Raw genomic sequence first — 23374 nt, 5'->3', positions numbered from 1 at the left:
TTAGGAATATTAAGGTAACTTAATACTTTTGTTAAAGTGTAAATGCAAGACAAGAAAGAGTAATGGCAGGCTGTTTTACTTTTTATATTGTCTTCTTTAATGTATTTCCGTTTCTCCTTCCTGCCTATGCCATTCATATTATATTCTTTTTACCGTGAAAATAGAGCATATAACTTTATGAATAAGGAAACGTAAGCTCAGGGAATCAAAATGCCTTGCTCAAAGACATACAACCAGTTAGTAACAAGGCTGGGACTAAAATTCAGATCCCTTCACTCAAACACTAAGGACCTTAACATTATCATATGCTGTTCCCCTTCATTTGACATTTTTTTCTAATCTTCAGAGTCTGTGCTGTTTTATTTACTGCAAAGAAGAGATGCTGTGTTTCTCTATAAAGTGATTACAAATTTGTGGCGCTACAGTCATCATAGTTGTTCCTACAAATAACTTAAAAGCAAAATATTGAAGTATGCCTTATCTTCACTGTCAATGATACTATGACCAAATGGTAATTACTGAATAACAAAACAGTCATATAGCCACCAATCCAATTGTTTAATGCTGTTATCTAAAGGCAAACATTTTAAAAAGCAGTGGGTTAATACGATTTTCAAAAATTTGACTCATCAAGCTGTAAGTCTCAATAGTCAACAGTTTGAGGATTACATCAAAAACTAGGCAGGCATTAATGAGATTACCAAATGATATCTTATCCTTAAATGCCCTGGTTTAAAATTAGCAAGAATGCACTTGGTGTCTAATTCCTGGGAAGTAAAAACAGCTTTGGCTGTTTACTCTAAGTTTAGGACAAAACTCAATTGAATGAAAGCAAGAAGTGGAGTAGAAATTTTAGTGTTTTAAAAGCTGACAGCTCTAACCTGAACCAGAGTATTTATGTTATTAAAATAGTCTTGGAATCCTAGGTCAGGCAATTCCATCTTTCTGAACTGCCCTCTACACACTTCTCCAGCAGCAATACTCAGCACTTCTTTCAAAGCAAAGGCTCTCAAACTGACCCAAAGCAGGAAAGTTTCCTTGACCAATCCATATCACATTTTAATGATTTCTGGACAGGATTCACAGCTCTTTCTAGCTCTGTATCTTTTGATGGATATCTTAGGGAAGTAATTTTAGCAAGTGACAATTTTAAAAAGCTGGAGGGTTCTTTCCTTTTGTTTTGGTTTGGTTTGGTTTTGAGACAGGATCTCGCCCAAGCTGGAGTGCAGTGGCACGAGCTCAAGCAATCCTCCCGCCTCAGCCTTCCAAGTAGCTGGGACTACAGGCACACACCAGCTAAATTTTGCTGTTGTTTATAGTAGGCACAAGGTCTCACTACGTTGGCCTTACTGGTCTCCAACTCCTGAGCTCAACAGATCATCCCGCTGTGCCCTCCCAAAGTTCTGGGATTATAGGCATGAACCACCGTGCCCAGCCCCAAACTGGAGATTTGTATAGAGCATTTTATGTTGCTTTGATGAAAGACATGCAACGCATATCAAATGATAAAACTGCATTACTACTTTTTAAATACTTAAATAGCAGTTGAATTTAGTTAGTTTGTTAATTCAGTAAATATCATTGAGTGTCTACTAGTTTTGAAGTTCTGTGTGAGGTTTTGTATATACATATATGCACACAGAATATATATATACACACACAGAATATATACACACAGTATGTATGTATATGCTGTAGGCATATATATACACAGTATGTATATATACTGTGTGTATATATAGTATGTATATATACAGTGTATATGTGTATATATATACAGTGTGTATATATATACAGTATATATATATACACATAGTGAGCAAGATTTGTTCCCATTCCTCAAGAAACTCACAGTACATTGACAGTCTTACATTTTGTAAATATTTAATAACTAACTCGACAGTGCTATGACTGACAGGTTATTTGTGATTTTACCTCCCTCCCCATTCAATCATTGAATGAAGAATTGAATAAGGAAAAAATGAAGGAGAACCAAGTTCCATCACACTGGTTCCTATCTTAGCTATGTTTTTAATTATTCAAGAAAAATTTGGCTTGTCCTTGCCAAAACTGTATATTCAACAAAGATTTATACTTGTGGTTTCCTAAGTGCTCTGGAAGTCTACAATAATGCAGTATCTGATTAAAAAAAAAAAAAAAAAAAAAAAAAAGTGGCTACCTGATAAGTCCCCCACTGCCTGCTGTTGCACAAAATGACTCATTAGAAAAAAAATAATTTGGAATCAGAAATTATAGGTTATTTTTCTGGATCTACCACTTAACCTTTTATACCACTGGATTAGTCCATTTTCATTGTGCTGATAAAGACATACCCGAGACTGGGCAATTTATAAAAGAAAGAGGTTTATTGGACTTACAGTCCCACATGGCTGATGAGGCCTCACAATCATGGTGGAAGGCAAGGAGGAGCAAGTCACACCTGACGTGGATGGTGGCAGGCAAAAAGAGAGCTTGTGCAGGTCAACTCCTGTTGTTGTTGTTGTTTTCTTTTTGTTAGGTTTCAATATTTTATTTGAGTCTAAGTGATATTAATTACAGCATTTGAAGGGGAGGCTCTAATTCCACAGAAAATGGAAGACTCTAAAATGTACCCATTAGACTGCTAAAAAACAAATTGAGTGGTGAGAATATAACAGAAGTCCAATTGAGATTCTGAGTGTTGTCACCATGTGATTACAATCACACAGACATTTCCAAGCTTATAGCTGGAGCTCCTGGAAGCTATTTCATACTCTGGTGCAAGGGTTAAGAAACGCAACACAGGAAGAAGTAAGTCCTGAATTATTGGCTTCATCACATCCACCCTCGCCACCCCAAAATGGCACAAAAGAAAGAGTGACCACACCCTGCAGACCTTTTGGTGTAAAAGAGATAATGATGAACTGGACTGGGAACAGGTCATGAGCTCTCTCATCAATTAGGGTTAGGAAGCCAAAGTTCAATTCTCAGGAAATTACAATTTCATTCATGTACTCAATATGAATTTACAAAGTGCCTACATATTATCAGCTTCCACTTGCAGCCATTTCTAGACAAAAAAAGAAACCTGGCATCTCAAAGTGGCTGCCAAGTTCCCCCAAGTCTACCACTGAAAGGGCCTTTTTTGGAAATGAGTTTCTTCTGTACCTCTGAAAGACTAACATCTTAAAGCTGAATCATCTTTATCCTGGAGGTCTAACATATTTAGCAATACTTGCATCCCAGACATACAACATTAAAAGATACACTAAATTCTGAAGGTAGTTACGCTGCAAAATAGTTTAAAATCAAACAATTGTACAGTATTCATTTATGCTTGAAATTCCAGTCCCAGACCAAGCTTGTGGCCACCAGCATTGACGTCCTGGCCATCCAGAAGAGCTGACAGTGTCAGCTGGATACCTGGCTTTAGGACCTGAGTGTATCCTAAACCTATCAGGCTGGAGTTGTTCACTTTAGCAAGAAGCAGCGTCAGGGTCAATCTAATACTTGACTGCTATTCCGAAGCGCGTGTTACTGTTTCCTACTGTCCAGGTGAGACTGACAGCAGTCTCCAACTTCTTGTTCACCTTCTAGTAAATGAGGCCGCCAAACTCTGTCCTGTCATTCACATCAGCCTGAAGCCGGAATTCATCAGTCTAGTAGCCAACTGCAAAGTTGTTCTGGGTCACTCGAGACTTTGCAGTCTCAAAATTTATCTGGTAGCTGGCCAGTCAGCCCTTGTAACCCAGCACCAGAGCACCCCGGATGGAAGGCCCAGCAATGTCGAAATCCATGTTGCAGTCCAGGTTAATGTGCTCCTGCTTGTACCCTGTCTTGATTTTAGCATTTTTCCCCCCAGTGTTGGGTGGGAAGGCTGAATCAAAGGTCAGCTTCAGTCCACATGCAAGCTGATCTTCCACGGTAACCTCGGTGTCTAGTATATTGTCGGTGTTCCATTTCTCCGTAAACGTCAGGCCCTACTCAGTTCATCTGTACTTGGTTTCCAGACTGCCTGGCATTTTGGTGGTCTCAGTGTTGGCTGAGCCTGATTTGTAAATACCTATCCATTCTCATATTTTATTTTCAAATCAAGCTATATTAAACCAAATCCATAGCCCTTGGTGAAGACATCCCTGGCAGATTTGCCAAGATCAGCAAATGTGGGTGGCACAGCCATCTTATGCTCAGAGGTGGTGGCTGCAGGCTAGGCGGCTATGGCTGGCGCTGCGGCGTGGAGGCAGGGAGCGGAGGCAGGAAGCGGAACGGAGCCAGCGGCGGGGCCCAACTCCCATTTTTAAAACCATCAGATCTCATGAGACCCATTGACTGTGGCGAGAACAGCACGGGAAAGACCCACCGCCAGCATTCAGTAATCTCCCACCAGTTCCCTCCAACAACATGTGGGAATTATGGGAGCTACAAGATGAGATTTGGGTGGGGATACAGAGCCAAAGCATATAAACCACCAATAAAACCCGTTTAATAAAATGAAGAATATATGTGTATGTGAAAAATACTATATGTTATAATCTGCAGGCAAAAAGTATCATAGAAAATTGCTCATATTTATAGAGATATTTATTATATATGTAGACTGTGTTCTTATTGCATTATTAGCATTTAACGTTACATTTGAAGTATTTAATTTAGTTTAATCTGGAAAATCATCCCAATTTATTACTGCATACTTCATACGAAAATTACTTTTCAGTTTTTTTACTACAAAATATACATGTGGATATCTGTAAGTCAATGATGTTCTTCAACCTTAGGATTATTATAGTATTCTTTTCAAATCAGGGGAGACTTTAAAATAAAGTGAAATCCATGTGGCATGACTGTCCTAATTTTTACTTTACCTTATTAAAACCGTTTTAATAGATTTTTACTCATTAGAATCATATCTCTCTGGAGATTTTCACTTTTTAAATAAATATTCTGCTAGGTTTTAATTTCAACACCTAGCTATTTATTCATTTTTATTAGTTTAATCTCTTTAAGAATATGTGTGAACTTTTGTCATAATGTTCTTTGCTTCGTTTTGTAAACATTATTTTGGTACTGTTACTTTAATCAATTTAAAGATACTTCTTTTTATCTACTTAGTGATTCTTAAAAGTTCCTGGAGTAACACCAGAGCTATTTGTTGTGACTGTTGACTCTTTGCTATGGCAAATTTTGAACTCTGAGCTAATCTTCAGAGATAATTTATCTGTAGGAATCCTCTTCTGCCTGGATTGAACATTCCTCCTAGATAAGTTTTGAGATTACTTCTCCTAAGGCGACCCAGGAGTATTACCTTCTGGGGACCACTTTTTACTTTAATATTTTAATTTAGGTATCCGTGGATCACGTGAATAGTATACATTGAGACCATAACCTGTTAAAATGAAAATCTGCATTTATAAATTCCTTTCCCCCCCCATCCAGACTAACATAGGCATAGTTCCTTGGAATCTCACTGTTCTGATGGCATTTTTAAAAATCCAACATATGTATGCTTCTTCAAAGTCTTGGCTTTGTTCAGGGGATCTCATTTCCAAATTCCCACTTCAAGTGAACCTAAGACCTTAGCCTTGTGCCTTGCGTTCTTTCCTTGCAATTGAATCACAGGCCCCTTGGCCTTCTCTGCATTGATTATTCTAGTTACCCATTCTTCCATTCTTTTCTCAAGATTTTTAGTTTCTTTGCGCTGGGTGCGTAGTTCCTCCTTTAGCTCTGAGAAGTTTGATCGACTGAAGCCTTCTCCTCTCAACTCGTCAAAGTCATTCTCCGTCCAGCTTTGATCCATTGCTGGCGATGAGCTGCGCTCCTTTGCAAGGGGAGATGCGCTCTTCCTTTTTGAATTTCCAGCTTTTCTGCCCTGCTTTTTCCCCATCTTTGTGGTTTTATCTGCCTTTGGTCTTTGATACTGGTGATGTACTGATGGGGTTTTGGTGTGGGTGTCCTTTCTGTTTGTTAGTTTTCCTTCTAACAGTCAGGACCCTCAGCTGTAGGTCTGTTGGAGATTGCTTGAGGTCCACTCCAGACCCTGTTTGCCTGAGTATCAGCAGCAGAGGCTGCAGAAGATAGAATATTGCTGAACAGCGAACGCTGCTGTCTGATTCTTGCTCTGGAAGCTTTGTCGCAGGTGTGTACCTCTCCATGTGAGGTGTGAGGTGTCGGTCTGCACCTAGTGGAGGGATGTCTCCCAGTTAGGCTACTCAGGGGTCAGGGACCCACTTGAGCAGGCAGTCTGTCTGTTCTCAGATCTCAACCTCCGCGCTGGGAGATCCACAGCTCTCTTCAAAGCTGTCAGACAGCTGTCAGACTCCACCCAGAAGTGGAGTCTACAGAGACAGGCAGGCCTCCTTGAGCTGTGGTGGGCTCCACCCAGTTCGAGCTTCCCGGAGGCTTTGTTTACCTACTTAAGCCTCAGCAATGGCGGGCGCCCCTCCCCCAGCCTGGCTACTGCCTTGCAGTTAGATCTCAGACTGCTGTGCTAGCAATGAGGGAGGCTCCGTGGGTGTGGGACCCTCCAGGCCAGGTGTGGGATATAATATCCTGGTGTGCCCTTTGCTAAGATCCTTGGTAAAGCGCAGTATTAAGGTGGGAGTTACCCGATTTTCCAGGTGTTGTGTATCTCAGTTTCCCTTGGCTAGGAAAAGGGATTCCCTTCCCCCCTTGTGCTTCCCAGGTGAGGTGATGCCTCACCCTGCTTCAACTCTCACTGGTCCGGCTGCACCAGCTGACCAGCACCGATTGTCGGCACTCCCCAGTGAGATGAACCCCGTGAGATGAACCTGGTACCTCAGTTGAAAATGCAGTCTTCTGTGTCCCTCACGCTGGGAGCTGGAGGCTGGAGCTGTTCCTATTCGGCCGGCCATCTTGCTCCCGACCCCCACAGGCCCCTTGGTTTGAGGAACTGTAAGTCCTCCCGCAACCTGCACACCCACTACCACAACATCATCGCTAGGGCAGCCTTGATGTCAGGACTTTTTTTGTGTTGTTCCTCTAAGGATTGCTTTCCTTTTCTTATGATCTAAGTAATACATGAAAAGGAGTGCTGCTATATTTTCTTCAGCAGTTCTATGGGTTTTGTAGCAGGAGAGTTTTCTGGTTATCTGTTTTTCCATATTAACAGAAATGGAAATCTACTAGGTTTTACGTGCTTAAAGTTTAATTTGTCAGGCCTGGTGTAGTGGCTCACGCTTGTAATCCCAGCACTTTGGGGGGCTGAGGCGGGTGGATCACAAGGTCAGGGGTTCGAGACCAGCCTGACCAACATGGTGAAACGCCATCTCTACTAAAATACAAAAATTAGCCAGTTGTGGTGGCGCATGCCTGTAATCCCAGACACTTAGGAGGCTGAAGGAGAATTGCTTGAGCCTGGGAGGTGGAGGTTGCAGTGAGCCACGATCGCACCACTGCACTCTAGCCTGGGTGACAGAATGAAACTCCATCTCAAAATAAATAAATAAATAAATAAATAAATAAATAAATAAATAAATAAATAAAAATAAGAAGTTTGATTTGTGACATTCAGGGAAAACCACACTCAAACCCTATTTTTCCCCTGGAAGCTTTGCATTCTTCAAAGAACATTGCCATATTCCAACTGAAATGGAGATTTTGCTGAGATTTTTGTTTGTTTTGCTTATATCTGGACTTAACTTTTAAATACAACCTTCTTGTCTTCTTTCCTGTCTTTCAAACTCATGGAGTTACCATTTCAGAGGGAAAAGGTATGCTTTATAAAACTAGCAGAAATCCACATCTAGCTTGAAATCTACTTCATAGGAAACTTAAATTAATTCAGAATAAAACCAAGCCAAATGCTAAGTTAAATGCTAGTATGGAAAATTGTCTTTTTAAAATGCATCTTTTTTTAAAGAGCTTGAAATGTCTGGTAGAGATGCATAATTCTTTCACGGAAGGGTTTCATGAAGCACAGATGTTTTTCAGCCTCCCACGGGGATATATACCACCACAGTGAGGACAACAGATGCCTCTTCCCTCACTTTCATATCTGGCTTCATTCCTTACGAATCTATTTCTTTTAGTGATTAGCTCAGAGAAGCTTATTTCAGCACAGTTAACCTCAGCCCCTTCTTGAAAGTAGATTTTATGGAATGAGGTAAGGAAGAAATAGAACAACTCATTTAAACATTCTGGCAGTTTCAATTGCCAATTTTGGGGGGATACCGTTTTAAATTTTACCCACTAAAATAGTAAATATCTAAGAATTCAAAGTAGTTTAGAGAAATAAAGTTAATAAAGATTTAAATTAATTGAATTAGAAATGTGCTGTCTATTAAATTATGTATGAATCAACCATTTTAAAATTCATTCTTTATGTGTGTCATTGATACTATGTCAGTGTCAAGATGTAGCAACTGAGCCATATTTATGTGTATATAAGTTTTCTTATGCTGCTGTAACAGGGTATCACAAATTAGTGGCTGAGAACAACACAAATCTATCATTTTATATTTCTGAAGGTTAAAGGCCCAACAGACCTCCGTGGACTAAAATCATGGTGGCAACAGGTTTGCATTTCCTCTGGAGCCTCCAAGGGAGAAGCCATTTCCTTGCCTTTTCCACCTGCCTTGGCTCATGTCTCTTCCTCTATCCTCAAAGATACTCTGCATTTCTCTCAACCTTCTTCACCTCATGTCTCCCTTTGACTAGATCTGGGAAATGTTGTCCTTTTTTAAGCACTCATGTGATTAGATTGGGCCCACCTGCCTAACCCAGGTCATTGAGTCTCTCCATCTCAAGGACCTTAACCTTAATCACATCTGCCAAGATCACTTTTGCTATGTGAGATAGCATCGTCACAGTTTCTGGAATTGGAGCTCAGATATCTTTGGGGGCCATCATTCTGTCTTATCATGTTGTATGTAATTAAAACCTTGCTCTCAGCTGTCTAAAGGTTTGCCTGAGCAAATGAATTGTTCAATTCAATGTATTCAGTCCAATTCACTCACTAATATCATCATGACAAAAAATTAAATGTTTTAGATAGAGCCAGGCCAAAAATGAAAATTGTCTCCCACAAAAGGAATGATTTAGCATTGTCTTTTGTGAAATGGAGTCTCCCTCTGTCACCCAGGCTGGAGTGCAGTGGTGTGATCTCAAGTCACTGCAATCTCTGCCTCCCGGGTTCAAGAGATTCTCCTGCCTCAGCCTCCCAAGCAGCTGGTATTACAGGTGCCTATCACCATGTCCAGCTAGTTTTTGTATTTTTAGTAGAAATGGGGTTTCACCATGTTTCCAGGCTGGTCTGGAACTCCTGACCTCAAGTGATCCACCTGCCTCAGTCTCCCAAAGTGCTGGGATTACAGGCATGAGCCACCACACTCAACCCAGACATATTCCTTCTTAATCAAATGACATTAAATTGGGTTATATTATTAAACTTAATGAGCATCTACTGCTTACCTTATGTCTAGATGACAATGGGCAGGTGCTTATTTATTTTACATCTACTCATTATTTATATAAAAGCTTTATAATTTCTCAGGTTAGGATTTTTTAAAGTTTATATTTAATTTATATTACAAATTATTCATACTACTCACTATGAAGATTTTACATTGTGTGATGGAAAAATGCTTCATACATAATTTGCCTGTACTAAATATTAGGAATTTGAATAAAATGAATATTTATTCATTTTCTTTTTAAGAAATACAACAAGGGAGTCATTAGAAAAAAAGAGAAACAAAATGTTTGAAACAAATATTACCATAAAGTGACTTTTTTGTTTTTGCATTTCACAAATACACAAAATTTGTGTTAAGGTTCATTTTGAAAGACCCAATGGTCTTTCAAAAAAATCATCTATTAAAAAACTATTAAAAATGATTTAAAAACTATAAAAAACTCTCACAAAAATAAGTTTATCTGGAGAGAAACCATATCTTATTCATCTTTGTATCTCCCATGATATAATGGCACTTTTGTTGTTTTTCTCATTTATGAGCTGTGAGGATATCAAAGCCAATTCTTTTTAGAAGTTAAAATTTTAAAACCAGAGAAAAATCTTGGAATAGAATATACCACTATTATAGTATTGCTCATCATAAGAACATTCATCGTAAGAACTATGTTCTTTTGATGAGCAGTACTATAATACATAGCACTATTATTATAATATTAGATTAATTTTCTGTGTGAAGTTGGCTGCTTTCTCTTCCCTTTCCTCTCTTTTCTCCTATTCTCTTTGTCTCCTTTTTCTTTCCCCTCTTTCCATTCCTCTCTTTGAATCTTCTATGTTCTCTTCCTCTGTTTCCCACATCTAGTCCTCCCTTCTCCTCCTCATACTGTAGTATTTCAAAATCTGCTACTAGGAATTGTTCACTTAATATATCTTAAAACATGTGGTGACATATATTGTTAACTTAATGTGCCTTCCTCTTTGTTTGCTGAGGAATATATTGTCTTAATCTTTTCTTCCCCAATGCATTGCAATTTACTTCTCTCTCTCATACAAATAACCATAAACTAATTATAGTAATCAATTTGCATGCAGTAATTACATTACCTATGATAATTATAATATGTATCACCTGGACTTGTATTTGTGTTAATGGGAAGAATCAATAAATCTCAAGTGGGCAGAAGTGTGTAGCTGATTATGTGTTCAAGTGATCAGAGATTAGGTAGCATTTGATTAAATGAACTGCTTGGAGATTTTGCAATTACTTTTTATCTGCAAAATAGAAATTATTGATAACAAATCTAGATTAAAGCATTCTATTTATTTTATCCTTATAGCTCTGTTGTCATGTTTTGAGGGGATTCACATCATATAGAGAATGAGGCCGGGCGCGGTGGCTCAAGCCTGTAATCCCAGCACTTTGGGAGGCCGAGACGGGTGGATCGTGAGGTCAGGAGATCGAGACCATCCTGGCTAACACGGCGAAACCCCGTCTCTACTAAAAAATACAAAAAACTAGCCGGGCGAGTTGGCGGGCGCCTGTAGTCCCAGCTACTTGGGAGGCTGAGGCAGGAGAATGGCGTAAACCCGGGAGGCGGAGCTTGCAGTGAGCTGAGATCCGGCCACTGCACTCCAGCCTGGGCAACAGAGCGAGACTCCGTCTCAAAACAAAAAAAAAAACAAAACAAAACAAAAAAAAGGGAATGATTATACTACTCACTGTGAATAAGCTCAGCTGTCCAAGGCTACTCATTCCTGGGGTTCCAAGAATTCCATGTACCTTCTAGTATCTCTATGTCAAATATAACAGAATAAAGATGTAAGTTGTATTTACAGAGATAGATAACATATTCACTTTAGAAAAATAGTCAATGTAATTTACTTTTTTCACTAATTTTTTTTTCAAATTAATTCATTTGCCATTGTCTTTTAGACCACCCTAATTTGGAGAATAAGTATCAAAGCCTAAGAGGTTTACATTAGGACATTTAATGTTTAGTGTCTTGGGCTATAGAGAAGCATCTATATGTTCTCTTTTGAAGCAGTGGAGCAAAACATTAAAATACCACACAATTAAAAGAAGTAAATAATATTTTGAGATGATTTTAATTTTAACTGTGACATACAGAAACATATCTAAGAATGCGTGAGAGCAGGTAAACTTGATGAATTAATCAGAGCCAACACTAATAAATTACAGTTGCTTCTCAAAACATAATTGTGGCTGGTCCGATGGTAGTGGGTTATCAGAACTTATTAACATATAGGTCACAAAAGTTGGCATACAACCTCCAACGGACTAAAAAAAAGTAATTGTAATAACATGATTAGAGTCCTTGCCAGAAAGAATACTGGTTCAGATGGGGAAAAACAATACCTAAAGATAATTTTGAACTCACTAAGCTTTATTTTAAAATCAGAATCCTTAGTTGCCTTGGGAATTTATCTTTACTGAAGTCCCTAAATAGTATCTTTGACAAATCGTATCTTTGACATTTGAATTATGAAGTAATTCAATATAAAATATACCTGTTGAGAAAGGGCATTATCTGACTTCTTAATGTTATACATTTCTTTTAGAATACAAAACTGTGATGGTAAATGTTTATGTGGATCTGTTGGAGGTTCTTTCCACAGTCTCATATGTGAACACTTTCAAAAGTTCCAGAGGCAGATAAAATCATTGTGGTTTTTTTGTTCCCACAGCAATTTGTCCACATCTTTTTTACATTACTTATACTGTATTGTAATTTGTATGTTATGTTTATATCTGTCCAGCTATATTTTGAATATCTTGGGGGCAGTGACTATGACATTCATTTCTGTCATCTCTGCCAGTCAGTTGATAAGTGTCTGTGAAACGTATGAATATATCAGCATTTCTCCCATGTTGCATTATACTTGAACCATAGTAGGCTCTCAGTATTTACCAAATGACTGAAATTGCATTTGAACATTGGAGTGACTTGAAAAAACAATAAGCATCCCTAAATAGAAGCAGTGTTAACTCTCACTTATCTTCATATTTTTCTGCTTGAGGCTCTTCCCTGTCCCCACCTCAGATTGACCAATAATGCTGTGGTGCTCTGTCCAGTCCAAATGGGGATCTGTTTGAATTCAAAATCCAAGAAGTGAAATTTGACCAGTCTGCTATGGCCACCACTCCTGGCTGCCATATAATGCAGTCGTTGAACACTAGTCTTACATACTTTGATAGAGGACACAGACCAGTGCTACCTTGGTATGGTGTAGGTCCAGAACTCGATACAATCTCTTAGGGTTCTTCCAAAGGAATGATTATACTACTCAGTGTGAATAAGCTCAGCTGTCCAAGGCTACCCATTCTTGGGCTTCCAAGAATTCACTTCTCGATTCAAATATATATCCATTTCACAGGGTACCAACTGGCTCAAGAAACCCTATATTGGGTTTGGTTTTCTGCATCTATTACCTCATATACACAGACTCACCATCACCTTCACTATCCAGAAATGTGCTACTAGGGGTTAGGCAGGTTTTCAAACCATAGCGGGCCTAATGAGACCCTGTTTCACTGGACAATGTTTCTCACACATCCTTCAGAGGGAGACTACCTGCTGTGATACTAGAAGGCCTCAAGAAAGTCCATTCTTCCTGATTCAATGTTGTTTACACTTCTTAAATTAAAAAAGCTACTGTCATTGGATTCCCAACATTTCTTGTCAAAAAAAGAAAAGAAAAGAAAAGAAGCCAAAGGAAACAATGCAGAATGTAAATTTAAGCCCATGTGGGAGGTGGTCGCATGACCCCTAACTACAGTTATGAAAAAAATGGTTGTATATCTAATCAATTTATGAAATTTTGATTTCAAATGCATATTAGCATAGTCAATGTTCTAAGAAGTCCTTTCATGGTATGATGAGTGATTTTCAATTGAAATCTGGACATTTTGAGAATTTTATTAAATTCTCCATATAAAAACTCCAAATTGTATTTAAATTTAATTTATATTTTCTGCTTTAGCAGGCCTTATCTGACACACTCCAGTGAGAAAGGGGGCACTGCCTCGTTATTTCCAGGGACAGTGGAAATACCAACTTCCCACTCAACTTCTGTTAACACACAGGAGGTGCAGGGGCTCCTACTTACTGCTAGGTGGGGCCAGGGTATGCCTTTTCCCTACTAGGCCTCTGCTGTTATCTCTAGTAGGGAATGGCACAGTGGCCTCATTACTACTCACTATGTGGCCTCCCTGAACTCTGGGGAGCTAGCCTCACTACTGTTGTGCCCAAGTGAGGGACCTGACTTTTCACTAGGTCTTCTCTGATACCATCTACTCTGGTGGGGAGGAAGAAGGGCAACTCCTTACTATTGGGCCTGGCAATAAATTCTGGGTTCTCCATTCAGCTTTACACCTGAAAGGGGGAGTTGCTTGTTACTGCTAGCTTAAGATAAGAGCTCTGGCTTTCCACCATGTCTCCACTGATACTTCCTCGGCTGGGAAGAGTAAGAGTGACTAATTACTATTTTCTGCACAATCTTCTCTGATATCATCCTGAAGCGGGGGCTGGGGGCTAAGGACCCTTGTTATAGTTTGGCAATGGTAGAAGTCTATACCCTCCTCTTGGCTGGTGTGTGTTGGGTGGGGCTACGTTTTTTTCCTGTGGTGTTTGGCTGGAGTCAAAATGTTATCATCTAACATTCTCTCTCCTGGCAAGCTGCCTCTTTCCAGGACCTCTGACTACTGAGAACAGGCTTTTGTGAAGACTTTCTTCTTTTTTGGCCTGTGTCTCTTGGTGCTTCCAGGTTATTGACTTTTCCAGTACCCAGTCTGGGATACATAAGACAAAAAGAAAACCCAGGGAACTCACCATCATGTCTTTTCTAGAGTTCTGAGGTCTCTGGCTAATGTCTAGCTTCTCTTCACACTGTGTTTATAGAAATCACTTTCTCTTAGACTTTCCAAGGATTTTTTTCTCTTTTTTTGTTAATTCTACTTTTTTTTTTTTTTTTTTTTTTTTTTTTTTAGCATGTATCTTGGTGTTGATAATTCTGGATTGATGTTCTCAGAAATTTGGTGTGTTCTTTCAATATGTAGTTTCAATTTTTTTTTTTTTTAGTTTGTATTTGTTCAGTTACCTTGTTATCGATTTCTTCCTCAGTGACTCTTATGATGTATGTTGAATTGCGTTTAGCTGCTTTCAACATGTGACACTTTTTATTAAATCATTATCATATTTTTTAATTTCTTTCTTTTTTGCTTTTTAAAAAATTTCCTGTGTTTGACCTGTAAGTATCTGTTTTGTTTCTTTATTTTTCTATTCCTTTGAATTTAGAAGGAACATTTTTGAAATTAATTTTTTCTTTTATTTCTATTTGTTTTCTGAGTTGTCACCTCAGTTTTTTTTTTTTTTTTTTTTTTTTTTTTTTTTTTTTTTTTTTTTTTTTTACAATGTCTAACTCTGCTTTATATTGCTCTTTCGTGTCTTGTATAATTTTCTTAAGGTCTATTAGCTTATTTTTAAATAGTAAGTATTCATTTTAATCAATTTTTATGAGCTGGAGGATGCTATTCTGCTCCCTATTTTTTTAATCTTATAGTAACTTATGTGAGATTGTCCTCAATAATATTCCATTTCTCATGCTTATGTATGATTAGGTTTCTTTAACTTCCAGATGAAGGCAAGATACAGGGAAACTCATCAGAGCTGCTTTCACAACTAGCTCTACCTTCACAGAGCTCCCTTTCCTGCTGTGTTAAAACAAACAAACAAAAAAAAAATGTTGACTTGCCTTCTGAGATGTCATGTTACCCTTCCTCTCCCCTACTTTGCCTGGGCCTTATCTTTTCTTTGTCTTTATCATTCCTATGCCGCTTAATTCTTATTCCAAACCCAGTAGTTTTGTCTTGGCATAGTGCCTTGCTCTAGAAGGAAGCCCTGGCTTGTCATTTTCAAATGTTTATCAATCTACACTAGTGTAGTCGCTTCAGTCATAAATGCTGACCTCTTGAACTCACTGACTCTTGGAGGGGGCCAAACTCCTCTCAATTTCAGTTGTTTTCTCAACTTTGCCTACTGTGCTTTCATGTGAACACTTCTTTGATATTTTGGCATTCTTGTGTTTTCAGGTTCAGCCACCCTACTATTGTGCCTCTCTGCTCATTTCCCCACAGACCTTTATAACATGCTGGTCTTGTGGCTGTGGGTGATTTTTTTCTCAACCACTTCTGTTTTGAGAATCATGAGAACACCTTGTCACCTAGTGCAGTTGTAAATATTGTCTCCGGTTTTTTGGGTTTGCTGTCCGGTTGCTCTGTTTCTCTTAGGAGATTCTGGGAGTTTCAAAGACTGCCATTGCCATCATCTGCCCAGAATCATCTTTTATTACACTTACTTTGCTCACAGTTTGAGAAAGATTATCTTGTTTTGGACTCTCAACAGCCCTATGGGGCAATTATTTTTATTATTTCTATATTTTAGATGAGATAATGGAAGCTAAGGTTAACGCAGTTAATATGTGGTGGAGCAAGGATGTAGGTCTGGTAGAGATTAAATCTTATGCTTTTAACTATCAGATATTGCTTCACTACTGGTGTAAATGGTTTGTAGTTTGGGGCAGAGCTTGGGAGCAATAACCTACGTTTTTGAATTAAATGATTTTTCCTTAAGTCCAACATTTAATAAGCACTTACAATATGCTAACTATTGGGTATAGTCTTGGAAATTCAAGAGTGAAAAAAAGTGATGAGATTTTTATTATCAGGAAGCAATAAAAATCGTTAAATCAGGAGATGGCATTGGCCACACAGGTTGTACCAATATTCGTTTGCATGCATTACTAAACATTTTGAAAACCAGTTTAGATCTGTGTGCAAAGAAGAACGTAACACACCAAGGTGAAATACGTTAAAATTTGGAGTCCTTTCAGATTAATGAGTTTGCAAAATCTGTATTCTCATTAATTAGTTTCCCAATGTGATGTGTTAACAGTAGACTGGTTTGTATTTTATGAAAAGTAATTTTGAACATATATTACCTAGTGCTTTCAGCATACGAACAGAAATTGGAACAGTATATCCTTTATTAACTTTCTCTTCACCTATAAGGCTGTGTTTTATTTCAAAATACAGAAAAAGGCTGCTATGACTATCACTGTTTTGAATCATCCTTTTATAGATGAAAAGCTTCAAGTTCAATGAATATTGTACATATTTTTAAAAAATATTAAGCTATGAATTGTGCTAAAATTCATATTAGACTCTTGGCTTTTTTCTCCCCTTCTTTTAGAAAAAGAGTTGGAGGTTACGGATGCCACTATATTAAAGTTGTGTTTCTGGGAAGTAATACATTTAGAACTGATGAAATTAGAAAAACCTAATTTTCTCAGGACCTGAAAATCTTCAGGAAGACTGAGAAAACTGCTTAAAAAGGCTGCTTTCGGGAAATATAAAGAGAGGGACCTGTTAGGGTCTTCTTCCCTTCTCCTTGGCTGCAGCGGTAATGCTTCTTTCTGGTAATTGGCCTGACTTCATTTACACTTACATTTATTATTAATGTCAAGAATAACATTTTCTACTGCTGTGCTTGTTCCATGTAAACTGATCCTCTACAGCATTTTGCCAATCATTATACAGTGCTTGGTTTTATTAAAAGTTTTCTTGGTGAAGGCGGCAGAGGAATAATACAGTATTTTATGTCAATAACAAACTCTTGTTTTTCTTTCTTCCAGCTTTGTGAGGTATGATTTAGCAAATAAAAATTGTAGAAACTTAAGCTATACAATGTTATGTTTTGATACACATATGCATTGTGAAATGATTACCACAATAAAACTAATTAACATATAAATTACATCACATAGTTACCTTTTTGTGTTTGTGGTGAGAACACTTGAGATCTGCTCTCTTAGCAAATGCATTACGTCTCTAGAGTTTATTCCACTTTTAACTGAAAGTTTGTACCCTTTCACCAACTTCTTCCCATTTCCCTCACCCTCCTAGCCCTTGGTAATGACCATTCTGCAATCTGTTTCTGAGTTTGAATTTTTAGATTTCACATTAAGAGAAACAATGTACTATTTCTCTTTATGTCTCTAGATTATTTCACTTAGTATAATATCCTCCATGTTCATCAGTGTTGTCACAAATATCAGGATCTCCTTGTTTTTAAGGGCTCAATAATATTCCATTGTATATACACATTACATTGTCTTTATTCATTTATATATTGATGGACACTTAGGTTGTTTCCGTATTTTGGCTATTGTGAATAATGCTGCAAAGAAAATGAGAATGCAGATATCCCATTAGCATGGTGATTTAATTTCCTTAGGAAATTCCCCAAAAGTGGGATGGCTGAATCATATTGTAGGTCTATTTTCTATTTGTTGAGGAACCTCCACACTGTTTTCCATAATGGCTGTACCAATTTACATCCCCACCCACAGTGCACAAGGGTTCCCTTTTCCCCACATCCTTGCTAACAATTGGTATTTTTACTGTTTTTTATAATAGCCAATCTAACAGGTAATGGAGTAATATTTCATCATGGTTTTAATTCGCATTTCCCTAATGATTACTGATGTTGCACACATTTTCATGTACTTGTTAGTCATCAATTTTTTGTCTTTGGAAAAATGACTATTCAAGTCTTTTGCATATTGTTCATTGGATTATTTGGTGTTTTGTAATCTTTTAAAAATATTTAGTTGTATGAGTTAGTTATATATTTTGGATATTAACCCCTTATCAGATATATGATTTGTAAATATTTCCTCCCATTCTGTGGATTGCCTTTTCATTTAGTGCTTTCCTTTGCTATGCAGAAACTTTTTAGTTTAATGTAGTTCCAATTGTTTATCTTTGCATTTGTTGCCTATCCTTTTGGTGTCATGTTAAAACAAAACAAAACAAAACACACACATTGCTGAGACAAATGTCAAGGAGCTTTCCTCTGTTTTCTTCTAGGAATTTTACAGTTTCATGAGTTATAATTAAGTCTTAATCAGTTTTGAGTTGATGCTTGTCTGTGGTGTAAGATAAGAGTCTATTTTTCTTCTTTTTGCATATGGATATCCAGTTTTCCCAATGCCACTTATTGAAGAGACTGTGCTTTCCCTATTGTGCATTCTTGGTACCTTTCTTGAAGATTACTTAACTATCTATGTGTGGGTTTATTAATGGACTCTATTCTGTTCCACTGGCCTATGTGTCTGTCTTTATGCCAGTACCATACTGTTTTAATTACTAGAGCTTTGTACTGTAGTTTGGAATCAAAGAGTGTAATGCCTCCAGCTTTGTTCTTCTTCCTCAAGAGTCTTTTAGCTATTCTGAGTTTTATGTGGTGCCATATGAATTTTAGAGTTCTTTGTGTTGGGATTTTGATAGGAATTGTATTAAATCTGTACATTGCTTTGGATATTATGGACATGGTAACATATAAATTATTCCAATCCAAGCACATGGGGTATCTACTTATTTGTATTATCTTCTTCTTCTTCTTCTTTGAGACGGAGTTTTGGTCTTGTTACCCAGGCTAGAGTGCAATGGCACAATCTCTCCTCACTGCAACCTCCGCCTCCCACATTCAAGTGATGATTCTCTCGCCTCAGCCTCCCGAGTAGCTGGGATTACAGGTGCCTGCCACCACTCCCAGCTAATTTTTATATTTTTAGTAGAGACGGGGTTTCTCCATGTTGGCCAGGCTGATCTCAAACTCCTGACCTCAGGCGATCCACCTGCCTCAGCCTCCCAAAGTGCTGGGATTACAGGCATGAGCCACCATGCCCAGCCCTTCTTCATTTTTAAAAATCAATGCTTTACAGTTTTCAGTGTACAGATATTGTACCTCTGTGGTTAACTTATTCCTAAGTACAGTTAACCCTTAAACAACACAAGTTTGAACCACACAGGTCTACATATACATGGATTTTCTTTCACCTCTGCCAGACCTGAGACAGGAAACCAAACCCCCACCTCTTCCTTCTCCTCTTCAGCCTAATTTATGTGAAGATGATAACAATAAAGAGCTTTATGATAACCCACTTCCACTTAAGGAATAGTAAATGTATTTTCTCTTTTTATGATTCTCTTAATAACATTTTCCTTAATCTAGCTTACTTTATTGTAAGAATACAACATATAATATACATAACATATAAACTATGTGTTAATCAACTATTTTTGTTATCATTAAGGCTTACAGTCAACAGTAGGCTATTAGTAGTAAAGATTTTAGAGTGTCACAATGAGATCACTTGGACTCGGGAAGGGGAACATCACACACCGGGGCCTATCATGGGGAGGGCGTAGGGGGAGGGATGGCATTGGGAGTTATACCTGATGTAAATGACGAGTTGATGGGTGCTGACGAGTTGATGGGTGCAGCACCCCAACATGGCACAAGTATACATATGTAACAAACCTGCACGTTATGCAATGTACCCTAGAACTTAAAGTACAATAATAATAAAATAAAGTTAAATTAAATTAAAGAAAAAGATTTTAGAGTGTCAAAGGTCATATGTGGATTTTCAACAGTATGGAAGTTAGTGTCTCTAACCCCCATGTTGCTCAAGGGTCCAACTGTAATTTTTAAAATTTATTGTTAATTGTATTCTCTACTTAGTTACTTTTTTAAATAGTTAGTTGTTAGTATATAAATTCACAACTGGCATTTTTATGTTGATTTTGTGTCTTGCAGCTTTATTGAATTCCTTTATTATTTCTAACAGGTTTTGGTGGATCATTAGGGTTTTTACACAAGGTCGTGTCACCTGCAAATACAGAAAATTTTACTTCTTTCTTTCTGATTTGGATGTCTTTTTTTCTTGTTTAATTGTTCTGGCCAGGACTTCTAGTACTATGTTGAACAGAAGTGGCAAAGGAGACATCTTTGCCTTATTTTTTATCTTAGAGGAAATGTTTCAAATTTTCACCGTTGAATAGGATGTTAGCTGTGGGTTTGTCTTATAAGGTTCTTATTATGTTATGTTGAGCTGTGCTCCTTCTATATCTAATTTATTGAAAGTTTTTAATGATAAAAGTATGTTGAATTTTATCATTTTTTTCTGCAACTATTAAGATGATTATACGTTTGTCTTTCATCCTGTTAATGAGGTGTATCATATTTATTGATTCGTATATGTTTAATCATCTTTGCATTTTAGAAATAAACCCCACTTGATCATGGCGTATGATCTTTTTAATGTGCTGCTGATTTCAGTTTGTTAGTATTTTGTTGAAGATATTTGTATCAATGTTTATCAGACATATTGACTATAATTTTTTTATAATGTCCTTGTTTGGATTTGGTGACAGGGTATTGCTAGTCCCATAAAGTGGTTTTGGAGGTGTTCTCTCCTCTCTTCAGTTTTTAAAAGAGTTCATGAGGGATTGCTTATATTATAATTTTTCTTTAAATATTTGGTAGAATTCACCAGTAAAGCCATCTGTTCCTGGTGTTTTCTTTGTTAGATTTTTGATTACTTATTCAACCTCCTCATGTGTAATTAATATTTTCAGATTTCCTATTTCTTTTCTCTTTTCTTTTTTGTTTTTGGTCTTGAGATGGAGTCTCATTCTGTCACCCAGGCTGGGGTGCAGTGGCACAATCTTAGCTCACTGCAACCTCTGCCTCCCGGGTTCAAGTGATTCTCCTGCCTCAGCCTCCTGAGTAGCTGGGATTACAGGCTCCTGCCACCATGCCCTGCTGCTAATGTGTGTATTTTTAGTAGAGATGGGGTTTCACCACATTGGCCAGGCTGGGCTTGAACTCCTGACCACCAGTGATCTACCCACCTCGGCCTCCTAAAGTGCTGTGAATACAGGCATGAGCCACTGCACAAGGCAAGATTTTCTATTTCTTCATAATTCTGTCTTGGTAAGTTGTATGTTTCCAGGAATTAATCTATTTCTTCTAGTTATTCAATTTGTTGGTGAATAATTCTTCACAGTAGCCTCTTAAGAGTCTTTGTATCTTTGTGGTGTCAGTTGTAATGCCTATTCTTTTAGTTCTGATTTTATTTATTTGAGTCTTCCCTTTTTTTCTTAGTCTATCTAAAAGATTGATACAATTTGATAAAGTTCAACATATTTTTATCAATTTTGTTTATCTTTGCAAAACAAAGATTTTCTTCGGTTATTGATCTATTCTAGTCTATCACTTTTATTACTGTTTTTTTTTATCCTATTACTGTTTTTTTTATCCTATGGTATTTGTTAATTCTACAAAAGTCTGAAATAATTTTGCTATATGTGAACTCTAGTCTTAGTCCATCCAGACTAACCATTTCTCTATGATATATTGTACCACGTTGAACATTATATTTATACATTTATTTGTTTATATTTAATTGTCCTTTTATGCAATTTTTTCCTCTCCATCCAAATTATAAGCTCCTATAAGGTGGGGCTCATGTGTTATATTTTCCTATATTCTCACTGTACTAAATACAGTACTAAGCATTCAGTGCATATTCAGTAAATGATCTATTTCCTGATTGATAGCATGTTTGAATGTTTCTTTTCTTTTTTTTATTTTTTATTTTATTTTATTTATTTTTTTATTTATTTTTGAGACAGTCTGTCACTCCATCTCCTAGGCTGTAGTGCAGTGATGCAAACACGGCTCACTGCCACCTCAACCTCCCCAGCTCAAAGGATCCTCCCACTTCAGCCTCTCAGGCATCTGGGACTACAGGCATGCACCACCATGTCCAGCTATTTTTAAAGTTTTTTGTAAAGATGGAACCTCACTGTGTTACCCTGGCTGGTCTCAGACTTCTGGGCTCAAGTCATCCTCCTGCCTCAACCTTCCAAAGTGCTGAGATTACAGACCTGAGCCACCATCCCTGGCCTAAATAGTATGTTTCTGTAAAAGAGCAATACAGTAACATTTCAGTTAACTGATATGTTGGCAGCAAATTTATGTTGATTAATGGGTTTTCCATTTAACAATTTTTATCATTTTATTCAGTGCAATTCTTTAAAGTGGATTATCCCCTACCTAGACTGGTGGGATCAACCACCAAAACCTTCAAATATGTGCATTGATATTTGTTTACACTCTTAATTCTCTTATTTTTTGGAAGACAACTATGTTTCTCATGAAACTTCAATCAGAGCAATATGTTTGGAAAGAGGCCACATGAAAATGTTCAAAATTGTTACTAAAAATGTTACATAAATAGCATAAACTTAGAAGAAAAAATAAAATATTTACTCTGAAATTTGTATGGTTTAAAATAATAAAGTCAGTAGAGCTTTATAAAAAATGACAGCTTCCTACTTTTTAATTGAAGAATAAAAATATAACACTGCTACACTAGAAGATGGAGAGACTCAGAGGTAGTCATGGAATCAGATGGTGAGAAGAATGACCCATTTGTAATAACTAATCTCATTGTTGGTGTTTTTTCCAACAATCTAGCATGGCATTTCTTTTTCATTGTTTCTTCTTTATCCCTAGTAAGGCTGTGTGTTCTTGGATTAAGGCTACATGAATAGCTGCATGGCTTGCAGCAGTTCAGAGTAAGCAGGTATAAAGGGACAGGGTTAAAATAGGAGTCTAATTTTTAAAATGGAAATATAACATTGGCTCTAGTTTGTCTTAGCTGACAAAGTAAGTCTAGGTTAATGACTGAAGAAATGGTGTTTCACTCTGTATGGGGGGTTTAAAAACATGAATCAACTGGCAGTCAAACAGATTCTACTCTCACCAGGTAAGAAAGTAATGATTATATATGACCAGGGCTGGATCATACAAAGGCTACCCTGAAGTTATACTCCTTAATTAAAGTAATTAATGAATATTATTATGACTTTAGTGTAAATTGAATATTATGCCTGAAGATATCAAACAGACCATATTTGAGTCCAACTCTTTAGTTTTTCTGAATTTATATTAATTCCTTTGTTCCATTTTAACATACGGATGTGCCAAGGTGCCAGTGGACTGGGTTCTGGTTAACTGAAGTATTACAGCATAC

At 37.4% G+C, this 23374-nt stretch overlaps 1 protein-coding gene and 1 pseudogene across 1 annotated transcript in view; one reads left to right on the top strand and one right to left on the bottom strand.

Annotated features, from left to right (window-relative positions):
* PCDH11X (protocadherin 11 X-linked) overlaps nt 1-23374 on the top strand; it is a 590430-nt gene that overhangs the window by 197216 nt on the left and 369840 nt on the right. The gene's annotated exons all lie outside the window — the stretch shown is intronic.
* LOC104681484 lies at nt 3311-4159 on the bottom strand (annotated as a pseudogene).

Source organism: Rhinopithecus roxellana, chromosome 7 (assembly GCF_007565055.1).
Source record: "Rhinopithecus roxellana isolate Shanxi Qingling chromosome 7, ASM756505v1, whole genome shotgun sequence".
NCBI classification, from domain to species: Eukaryota; Metazoa; Chordata; class Mammalia; order Primates; family Cercopithecidae; genus Rhinopithecus; species Rhinopithecus roxellana.
This window is presented reverse-complemented; position numbering and strand designations above follow the sequence as displayed.